The sequence below is a fragment of the Pteropus medius genome, unplaced genomic scaffold (assembly GCF_902729225.1).
Source record: "Pteropus medius unplaced genomic scaffold, Ma_sr-lr_union100, whole genome shotgun sequence".
Taxonomy (NCBI): Eukaryota; Metazoa; Chordata; class Mammalia; order Chiroptera; family Pteropodidae; genus Pteropus; species Pteropus medius.
Window position 1 is genome coordinate 6684230 of NW_024349799.1, and position 12047 is coordinate 6696276.

Below are 12047 nucleotides of genomic sequence, written 5' to 3' on the forward strand. Positions count from 1 at the left end.
ATATTGAGAATCTTGCAGATGACAGACAGTGAATTCCAGAGGGCCCAGTCAAAAGGTTTCAGGAGCTGGGTGAATAGTGGAAGAAGGAGGGGAATTAATAGAGATACTTGAAGTTCGACAAGTGGCTGCTATATGGAGAAGAGCCTAAGGATGAGAGATGACCTTTGGGCTTTTTATGGTGATTGAGGCAAACAAGGATAAAGGACATAGGAACGTAGTCCCAAGGACTGAAGATAGTGATGGCAACACTTTGAGTACAGTGTGAGAGGGGAAAAATGACATGATGGGGGAGAACATCAAGAATTTTGGAGCCACTTCTTTCCTCCTGCCAGTGATGAAGTAGAAGCCATAGGGCTCCCTCTTGCACCTGCTCATTTTAGACACTTTATCAGTGAAAATTTCCAAAACGAAATTATATTTTATATCATTGGTCCTCATGATAGTTCTGTGAGGTAGGTAGAAGATTATTGTTTACATTTGAAAAACTGTAAAACCATGGTATAAGGTTAGATGATTAACTTCAGATCATACTACAGTGGCCCTTTCAATAATATAAAGAAAGATACCAAGAGCAGAAGTCAGCTCTATATACGCAATCATTGTTCTGGTTAGAGAAATACACACACACACACAAACACACATATTTCAAAAATGCAGAAATTATTTAACACTGATTTAATATTTAATAATTAAATAATAAAACATGAACAAATTAAAGATTACATCTTTATATATTTTTTAAAAACCTCTGGTGGCAAAATATGTACAGAAACATCCTTCCCTTTTATTTCTTCACTATAAGCTTCTAAGTCTTATTTCTGATTTCCATTGCTGACCCAGTGAAGACGGCCATATTCAGTTTCTCCTGCATCTTTCTCCTCTTCGCACCGGGCACTGAGTACAAGAATTAGACGATTTATAATTCTTGGTTTATTTCTCTTGAATAATGAATGCTTGGACTTCTTTATACTTTAATAACATAATAAAGACCTATGAACCCATCACCCAAGATGAGAAGTAAAACATTACCAGTGATTTCTACTTACTTACATAGACGCATACATCCTAAGCTCTGTCACCCACCCACTACCAGGTGAAACCACTCTTTTGCAGGCACATGCACACAGTTTTTTTATTTTTCACATTTTAAAATTAAGAGTTTTGATTAGTTCATGTGTCTGGTTGCTGCAATTAACTATAAAGCTATATAAATTCACTTGGCCTCAAATTAGATTCTATATTCCACAAGTAAAAATGGAAATTCCAAAATATTACCAAAGTAAACCCGTATATACATAAAAACTGCAAGCAGAGTAATAGCAACGAGTGGGAAAAATTTCAATGAAACTAGGTTAAAAAGTTGGTGCCAAGAAGATATTCAAATAACAATTGAGGTCCAATCCTCTTGTTTTTGAGGCTGAAAGACAGGCAAAGAAAAAAAAAAAAGATGCCATTCTCTGAAAGGCAAGAATCACAGTAGTCCCTTGATGATAGTAAGAGGGCAGAGAAAGTTTAAGCCGCCTTTACCTCTTCATGAGATCAAAGGAAATAAAGGAATCCCTTGGTGTTTTTATCATTTTCTTTTGCTACTACATCTAGCACCAGAGAGAAAAAAGCACTATTAAAACTATAATACCTCTTAAAATTCCTCTATAATGCTTGTACCTTTTAAAGGATCTATGATTGAACCTCTCCAAAGATACATTAAATTTTAAACTATTGTACAAAATCCAATCTCATTTCATTTCTTTATTTACAAAAATTTGTGCAAAACTTTTACTGTTCTGAGGAACCTTAAGAAAAATTATTCAAAACTTATAATTAGAGTGAATGTTGAATTTCTGCAACTAGCCATAATGTAGTAATGGAGATTAGATTTACCTTCCTGCTGGAAAATGTACGGAAAGGCAGTTTCTAGGCACTGAACAACAGGTAACATAGGACAGTGATCCTTGAGACAAGGGAAACAAATTGATGTGAGCCCTATGGTGTCCCAATGTACTCCTCATTTATTCAAATACTGCCAATAGCTGCTTTTGTACTATGATGGTAGAGATGAATAGTTGTGACAGATGCTATATGGCCCATATATTTCCTGTCTAGCCCGTTAAGATGCTTGCACACTCCTGCCTTAGACTAAAGACTGCTCCAGGCATACCGAACAAAATATCAAGTGATTTAAATGTATCCCAGAACAAAGCCCAAAAATATTTAAAAGATATAAACTACAAACTACCAGTCCCCAGCAACATTAAATTCACAACATGTGGCATCCAAACAAACATTCGGAAGCATGAAAATAAACAAGGAAATATGACCCATATTAATGAGAAAAACCAATCAATAAAACAGATTGACACTTAAACTGCTATGAAAAGCATACTCTATTTATTTAAAAAGATAGTGTGAGCGTGTTAAAAAGACATGGGAGATCTTTCCACCTGCACATGCAGACACAAACACAACTTGTAAAACTGGAAACTGCAGTGTCTGAGATGAAAAATACACTAGATACATAAGTGATATATTAGATACTGCAGAAGGTTAGGAAACATTGAAGAGGCAGCGACAGAAACTATTGGAAACACGAAGGTATAAAAAAGGCTGAAAAAAATGAACAAGGGCGTGGCTCCATAGTGTAGTGATTAGCACATCTGCTTTACACGTAGAAGGTCCTGGACTTGCGCCCCAGGTGGAGTCATGGACCATACCACAGGAGCACCAGGCCCCCAGGGGCAAGACGCAAGTGCGTGGGAGGAGACTCCCTGCCATCAGAGATTCAGTTCTTAAAAAAAAAAAAAGAAAAGAAAAGGGAGACAGCAAATCTGGTAAATCACAGGGGGAAGGGGGAGGGAATTAAAGAGGGAGTGGGGAAAAAAGGAACAGAGAAAATCAGTTGTGAAACAGTATCAAGTGGGCTAAAATACATGAGAAGGTAATGAAAAAAATATTTGAATTTGTACTGCGAAAGAGACTGTCAAGAGATTATGACAAGCCATGATTGGGAAAAAATATTTCTTATATATATACATATGTCATATATATGATGAAGGACTGTTATCTAAAATACACAAAGAACACTTAAAACTGTAAGAAAATAAACAAAAACAACCTGGCTAAATCCTAACAGATACCTCACCAAAAAGATATACAGATGACACATAAGCATACGAAAAGATGCTCCACATCATATATTAGGGAAAAACAAATTAAAACAATGAGATATCATCACACAGCTAGCAGAATACCTAAAATCTAAAACACCGACAACATCAAATGTTAGTGAAGATGTGGAGAAACAGGAACTCTCATTTCAGGGAATATACGGGAACTCTATTTTTTGCTCAATTTTTCTGTGAACCTAAAATTGCTCTAAAAAAATAGTCTGTTTAAAAAATGTATATATGTGTGTTTGTGTATTCTATTTTTAAAAGTATTTGAATAAATGACAACCAAAAATTTTCATTAACCCACTATTTTTGAGACTCCACAGCAGCTATACTATTTTATATTCCCACCAGTAAAGCACATAGATTCCAATTTTTCCACATCCTCACCAATATTTATTTTGTTTTTCTGACAACAGCTATTCTTTCGGTATAAAGTGGTAATCTCATCATAGTTTTGACTTGCATTTCCCTAATGATGATGTTGAGCGTTTTTTCATGTGCTTAGGGCCATTTGTATATCTTCTTTGGAGTAGTATCTACTCAAGTCCTTTGAACATTTTTGAATCAGTTTTGCTATTGTTGTTTTGAGATTTTTATACAATATGTGAAATGGTACAATATCACTTGAAGATAGGTTGTAATGAGTTAAAGATATACTGTAAATCTAAAGAACTCCTGAAAACAAAACCAAGGGACATAGTTAATAGACACAATAAAGTAGATAAAGTGGAATCATAAAAATACTAGTCCAAAGAGGGAAGAAAAAGTAGGAAAAGGCAACAATGAACACATAGTAAAAATAGAAAGCAGTAAAATGGTAGATTTAAATCAATTCCCATTAACACACACATTAAATGTAAATGATCTAAAGACACAAGTAAAAGAGTGAAATACTGGATTAAAAAAAAAGACCCAATTATATGCTTCCTACAAGAAATGTACTTTACATAATAAAAAAATCAAAGGTTCAAAGTAAAAAGATGACAAAAGATGTATCATGCCAACACTAGTCAAAAGTAAGCAAGAGTGTCTATAAACATTCATATATAACAGAAAAGTAGGTTACAGAGCAGGGAATATTACCAGGGACTTCATTAACAACAAATGAATCAATTCATGAAGAAGACTTCACCATCCTAAGTGTTTTTGCTCCCAATAACAGAATGGCAAAATACATAAAGCAAAAACTGATAAAATTACAAGAAGAATACACTAACCCTCTCTCTATAACTGATAGAATATGCAGAAAAATAACCCATAAGGATACATATATTGCAAGCAATAAAATCTCAAAACACTTAACAAGATTGGACTCTATGTCTTCTGATGACAGTGGGATTATATTAGAATAACAGAAAGATAAAAGGAAAATTTCTCAAATTTAAAAAACAAAATAATATCCTTTTAAATAACCCATGAGTCAAGGACAAAATCACAAGATAATGTAAAAAATGTGTTAAAAGTGAATGAAAAAAGAAAAGCAAAAATCACAAACTATTAAGAAAAAAACTCAGGAACTTGGAAATTAAAAGTGAATTCAAAAATTAAAAAAAAAAAAAAACTTCTGACAATTAAAAATGTTTGCTTTTGAAAAACCTGAATGTACCCTCCATAGGATGATGCTGATAATGGGGGAGGATTTGCAAGTGTGGGAATGGAAGCATACAAAGGACATTTCTATACCTTCTGCTCAATTTTGCTGTGAAAGTAAAGTCTATTAAAAAATAAAAAAGCCCACTATGGCAAGTCACAGGAAGGAACAAAATTTTTGTACATATTTTACATATACCTAAAAAAAGACTTTGATCTAGAATATACATACAAAATATATACAGAACTCTTACAGCTCAATAATAAAACAACACTATTAAAAACAGGCAATAGATTTTAACAGACATTTTATAAAAACAATCAAATGGCAAACAAGCACAAGAAAAGAATATCAATATCCCTGGTCATTAGGGAAATGGACCACTGCTGGTGAGAATGCAAAACAGTATATCCACTTTGGAAAACAGTTTGGCAATTTCTTACAAAGTTAAACCTACACTTACTATATGACCCAGTAATCTCACTCCTAAATACTGACCCAAGAGAAATGAAAACATATATCCACAAGCAACTATTCACAGCAGCTTTACGCATAAGAGACAAACCTGGAAATAATCCAAATGTCCATTCATGGGTCACTTAAGGAAAAACAAATTATAGTATATCCAGACAATGGAATACTCCTTAGAAATTTTTTTAAAAAGGAATGAATAACTGAAACACACAACGACATAGATGATTCTCAAAAGCATTATGTAAAGTGAAAGAAACCAAGTACATATGTTATACATTCCATCTTTTCAAATTCTAGAAAGGCAGAAACCATACTGATATAAATCATATTAGTGGTTGCTGGACCCCAGGTGGAGGGAAGTAAGGACACAGGGCGACTTTTATTTTAAACAACGTAATTAAAATATAATTCACATAAGTACATTTCAACAATTTAATATGTACAATTCAATGTTTATTAGTATATTTACATAGTTACATAACCATCACCACGATTAATTTTAGAACATTTTCATCACCCCAAAAAGGAAATCCTGTATTCATTAGCAATCATTCCTCAATTTCACATAGTCTCTCAATCCCAGGCAACCATCTGCTTTCTTTCCCTATGGGTTTGCTTATTCTGGATATTTCATATAAATGGAATCAACAATTTGGGGCCTTTTAGGGCTGGTTTCTTTCACTTAACATAATGTTTTCGAGGTTCAACATGTGACAGCTTTCATCAGAACTTCATTTTTTATGGGCAAATAATTCCATTGTATGGTTACACCACATTTTGTTTATCAGTTGATATGACATTTGGGTTGTTTCCACCTTTTGGCTATTATGAATAATACTTCTATAAATATTCACGTACAAGTTTTTATATAGTCATATATTTTCATTTTTGTTGGTTATACACCTAGGAGTGGAACTGATGAGTCATATGGTCATATTTAACATTTTAAGGAACTACCAAGCTGTTTTCCAGTCGCTGTCCTATCTTACATTCTCATGAGCCATGTATGAGAGTTCTAATTAGTCCACATCCTCACCTATACTTGTTGTTACCTCTTTTGTATATAGCCATTTTAGGGGATGTGAAGTGGACAAGGAGACTTTTTACAGTGATAGAAAGGCTTTATATTTTGATTGTGGTAGTAGTTATATAACTGTATCCATCTGACAAAACTCATAAAATTGGATACTTAATATTGATCAGTTTCATTGTATGTAAAAAGTATTTCTCAATAAAGTTGGATTTTTAAAAAACATTTACTTAAAATAACTACTACTTAGAAAATAAAGAGTCTTCACTTTCACACCTAGGAATGTGTGTTATGATAAATGAACACGGATTTCCCAGACCACACATCCAATTCACTAAGACACCTGCATTCTTCTTTACAGTTCTACAGTAAAAAGTATTTAAGCTGTACTGATAATAATCACCATCTCCATTACAAGTCTGTTTATTTGGGTCAGAATCATTAAACTCACATGTAATTTAGTTGCTTCATGTTACACCTTCGTTTTTATCTGATTCGAGATATCTGTCACTAACCCTTTTGAAGTACTTTTAATAGTTTATACCAAGTACTATAAAAGGAAACCAACATTTCTTTTAGGGTTGATTTAATTTAGGGTGAACGTAATTTGAATAGACTACAGCTGTCTTTGTGACGTACCTTATCCTGACAGCTTAAAATTTTAAATGTAGTTATGTAGGATAATGGCTTTCCTATATATTGGTCTTCAAATTGACTATTTTCATTACTCTTCACCCTTAGACTAAATAACCAAAGACACCAAGTACAATGAAAATATTAGGGCAATTGCAGATATTTTAGACCTTAAAAATGAAAGAAAGTATAGAGAAACAGAGCTACTTTTTACATATTTCAATGAATACACAACTGTTTGGTTTCTACAGAGACATAGCCTTGAAACACCTGGATTTAAAAAAGTGCTTCCCTGTAATATTAGAAAAATTGTATATTGGAAGACAATGAGGCCTAAGTGATTAAGTGGCAAGCTTTGAAGTTCAAATTCCAGTTCCACCACTTATCAACTATGTGTCTTTATGCCAGTCACTTAACCCATTTGCGCTTTAAGTTTCCTCACCCTGTAAAATAGGGTAATGGTACTCACCGTGCAGAATAGTGGTAAATGACGATTATGCATATAATCAATCTAGAATTCATGTGAAAAATATCAAGCATAATTATTGACTTGACTTATAAATTTACTTCTTCTCTCGTCTTTTCAGTATACAACCTTCTCATTATAGCTCTCATAGGAAAGGTCCCTAATTACAGGGTTCAGATACTTAGATCAATTTCTCAAATTCAAGACCATGACATCGCGAAAAATAAAAAACTAAAAAAGCAGCACTTATAAAACATTCTCCCCTAGAAACACTATTTCCCCATCCAAAAACATTAAAGAAATTTAAGATGAACAGAACTTATGTTCCCCAGTTATAATTTACCTAAGTCACAGGCTTATTAGCAAAATCTTGTAAAAACCAAACTTACCCCAAGTAGTAAAGCTCTCAATATAAAGACTGGGTGCTATATAAAAAAATACACAAAGCAAACTAATAAGTAATTAGAGCAGAAAACATTAGGGAAGCCCTAAATCTCATAGTTTGGTCATTTAAAATGTCAATAAGCCTGTTTCCTCTTTGCAAAATACTGGTGATGACTGGAAGCAAATGTCAGTTCGCCTACTTTTTGGAAGGTTGCTAGTATTTTGGCTGAACAGACTACGTGTGTGTGTGTGTGTGTGTGTGTGTGTGTGTGTGATCTACTTGTTTAAACTTAGCCATTAAAATTTTAACAGGAAAACAAAATTTACAGCAAAGACCAGGAGTTAATTAGAATTTCCAAGTTCGTACAGCTGAACAAATCAAACTGCTCTTCTTTGAACATGATAAAAACTACATTTAAATCATTTGAAAAGGATGAAACAGGTAGTTGTATCTCAAGAAAAATAATGGAAATTAGACACATAAAAAATTTATTTAAAAAATTATAAAAAATAAGCAAATAAGAAAAAGTTTAACTATCAACTCTAAAGTGCTTCTGCTCATGTTTGTTTCTAGAAAAATCAGCCATTCATATCATTAAAAAATAGCAACGATTAGTATTTTTGACTGCATTGGTGTGCTGTTTACAATATTACAAGCTTCAGAAAATACCTGGCATTTATATTCCAGTATGAAAAACTGGATCTTAGGTTTCTTTTAAACCTTTTAATATTTTGAGATGTGAAGTTGTGAATTCTTTGCATAGCAGAATGAAAAATCATAGTATCTTTCCAACAGTAATTCATAATGAAATAACCTAGAAGAAATAAGCCAAGTTGACGACCCAGTGTTTTGGATGAGCACCAGAAATTTGGCTCATAGACACTTTAAGGATACTATATTTCCAAAGAATCTATCTATTCTCAGAATAAAGTCCCTAGCTTATAAGAATGTATTCTAAAATATTCCTATATGGAGAAAGTTCAAATACTCGGGACATTGGACTCCTAAAGATAACAAATAGGGTTGAATGTGCATGTCTAAAAAATGTGGTTCAGGTTCAAGGCCAAGATGATCATCCTTCTCCATACGCAATAAGTAAAAGCATGAACACGTGCCTAGTACAATTCCTAATAGAGTTAATAAGTCCATAACAATTCCTAATAGAGTTAATAACTCAAAAACAGTGTTATACATTTGGTCGCTGACAAATAATTTTTTTTCTTTTTTTTAGGTGAGGCAACCCTTGGTTGACCTCAGATTGCAAGGACTTTATCAGCTTACGATCTCTTATTTTTTTATTTTATTTTTGACGCCTACGGCACCCGGTCTTCCTACGTGGTCTCCCATCCAAGTACTAACCAGGCCCCACCCTGCTTAGCTTCTGAGATCAGACAGGATCGGGCTTGTTCAGGGTGGCATGGCCATAGATGACAAATGATTTTTAAAATTACTTTACACAAAAGTGGAATTCTAGTTTCTCTTTTGTAAAGTATTAAATAAATTTATTTTGGGGCACCAATCATATTCCACATATTATGCAAGACACAACATAGAATGCACTGTTCCTGTGACCCCAAAGAAACACATTCTAGTAAAAGAAGGACCATAATAAAAGAGAAATTTCCCCAAAAACACTATGAAAATCAGAGGTTGGCAAGGAACAATTCAGAAATCTAATAGAAAAAGAAAAAAAAGGAAAAAAAGAATTTTTTAATTCAACTTTCAAGGCAAGTCACGATTTAAAATTAAACATGGTAAAATATGCTAAGATTTCTTTGCATAGAACTAAGATATATCACATAAAAAAGTGATACATTTCACCAAATAACAAGACAAATGGCAAACAATATACGAAGCATATAGGACACATATCCAAAATAATATATCACTAATAAAAATCTAGTAAAAAGCTCAAATTAGTAAGGAAAGAGTACAAACAAGCAAGGTATTAATTAGAATAAATGGCGAAAATATGAAGATTTCCCATTCGCCCTAGCACTTATAGATCAAAAAACTAAAAACAAAGATTTTCCTCCATCAGATGGACAAAGGCTAAAAAGATTCACAATACCAATAGAGGACAGAATTTTTAAAAAAGGAAATCTCATGTATAAATGTTGGTATAATCTCTCTGATAATTTTACAGTGTGCATCAAAATTTTACAGTACATATTCTTTGACCAAGCAATTTCCCTTCTAGAAGTTATCCTAAGAAAATAATTTCCTGTGCATTTTTAATGTATATATATGAAAGTATATAACAACATAACCTATCATAGGGAAAAAGTTAAAGTTAATATAATAAATGTTCATACAATAGAATGTTACGTAATTTTTAGCCATGCTGAAAGAAAATTTATAAGTTTTGAAATAAAAATGTTTGCAATATAAAGTTATGAGAAAACCTACATGCACACACACACACACACATACACACACACACATACACACACACACACAAGTCAATACAGGTAATGCATGTAAAGAACTTGAATCAGGCCCTGGACATACTACTACAATTATATTTTAATTCACACACAAGTGTGAAAGATTAAGGGAAAAAAATGTAGAAATATATACCCTAAGCTGTTAATACATGCTCAGTATCTGGGGAAAGGAAGAAAAGAAGGAAAAGAAAAAGGTAACCTGGGTTTATCTGGGATCATGTGAATTTTCACTTTCTAAATTTCAGTATTCTTGAATTTTTATAATGAATATTTTAACTGGTCAAAATTATATATTTATTTTAAGAAATTAAAAACATATTAAAGCGAAAGTTTCCTCTGATCCCACTCCTTGGAAATAACCATTATCAGCATAAAGTCTATAACCATATAAAATTTTTAACATATATTAAAACATACACATTGTTTTTTTTTTCACAGATGAGGTACTGAAATATTAAAAACCACAATAGCTACTGAGAGTAATAATTAAGAAGAATTTACTTTACCTGGAATTAAGTTCTAGAAAGATTCGAAAAATAATAACAGTTTTTATCTGATACTATAATACCAATTGATTGGTCATAGCTTTCTAAAACATTATACTAAAACAATTCTAAAGCAGGTCCAGGTTCATTATGAAAGTAATCAATTACTTGATTAGTGACAGTGACCATGGAAAAGTAGGGAAGCACAAACTATGCTGATATGAGTAAATGCCAATGACGACCTTCAGTGGGATAAGAGGGTATGCAAATCCTTCAGTTTTCCACTTTTAGTAAGGAGACAGGGTTTTCATAGAAATGCCTACAGAAAAGGTACTTGATTTTCTTCTAGGTCATAGTTTTCAGAAGATTACACCACATGGCAACATTCAACAAATATTTATTAACACCTTGTATCAAGTACTCTGTGAGACACTAAAGATACAAAAACAGCCTACAAGTCTAGCAAGTAAGAGGCAAATGAGCAACTAAAATTAAAAAACTAAACAGTAAGTCCTATAGGAGCAGATATTTCTGAATTGTGTAAGGGATAAGAAGGGTTAGAAGGACCTGAGTATTCTAGAAGACAAAATAAGCAAATGAAATGAGCTGAGAAAAAGAGAATGGATTATTAGAGGAAATAAAAGTAGTTCAGTACAACCATCACAAAGGACTGTTGTTGAGGCGAGGAAGCGGGGAGAGGGGGACAATGGTTAAGGATAGTCAAAAATGATGCTGGAAAAATACACAGTGAGGGGATCTTCACAAAACATCAAAGGAACCTGGTATGCAGCAGCTCTGCTAAACTCACTTATTAATTCTAATAGTTTATAGATCCCTTTGTATTTTCTATATACACAATCAAGTTATTTACCAATAAAGACAATTTACTTCTTTCTTTCTAATGTTTACACCTTTTATTTATTTTTCTTGCCTTATTATAATAGCTAGGACCTGCATTCAAGTGTAAATAGAAGTTGTGATACGAGCCATCCCAAACTCATCAAGAAAATACTTAATATATCACTACTGATCATGATGTTGACTGCAGATTTTTTTACAGATAATCTTTATCATACAGATGTTTTTTTCTAATCCTGATTTGCTGAAAGTATTTTTTATCATAAATGGCTATTAAATTTTGTCAAAGGTTTTTTCCATCTCTATTGAGATGATCATATGGGTTTTTTCCTTCATTCTATTGATACAGTGAATTGCACTAATTGGTTTTCAAATTATCCAATCTTGTAGTCCTGGAATATCTGTTTCTTGGTCCTAATGTAGAATTCTTTTTATATAACACTGGGTTTTATTTGGTAATATTTATGTATAAATTACAACAAAAAAGAAAGAAGGGGAAGGAAGGAAG

General features: G+C 32.7%; 1 protein-coding gene and 1 pseudogene across 1 annotated transcript in view; both read right to left on the reverse strand.

Annotated features, from left to right (window-relative positions):
- The window catches only part of BCAS3 (BCAS3 microtubule associated cell migration factor), a 512946-nt gene that overhangs the window by 457506 nt on the left and 43393 nt on the right, over positions 1–12047 (reverse strand).
- Positions 9060–9178, reverse strand: LOC120621198 (uncharacterized; annotated as a pseudogene).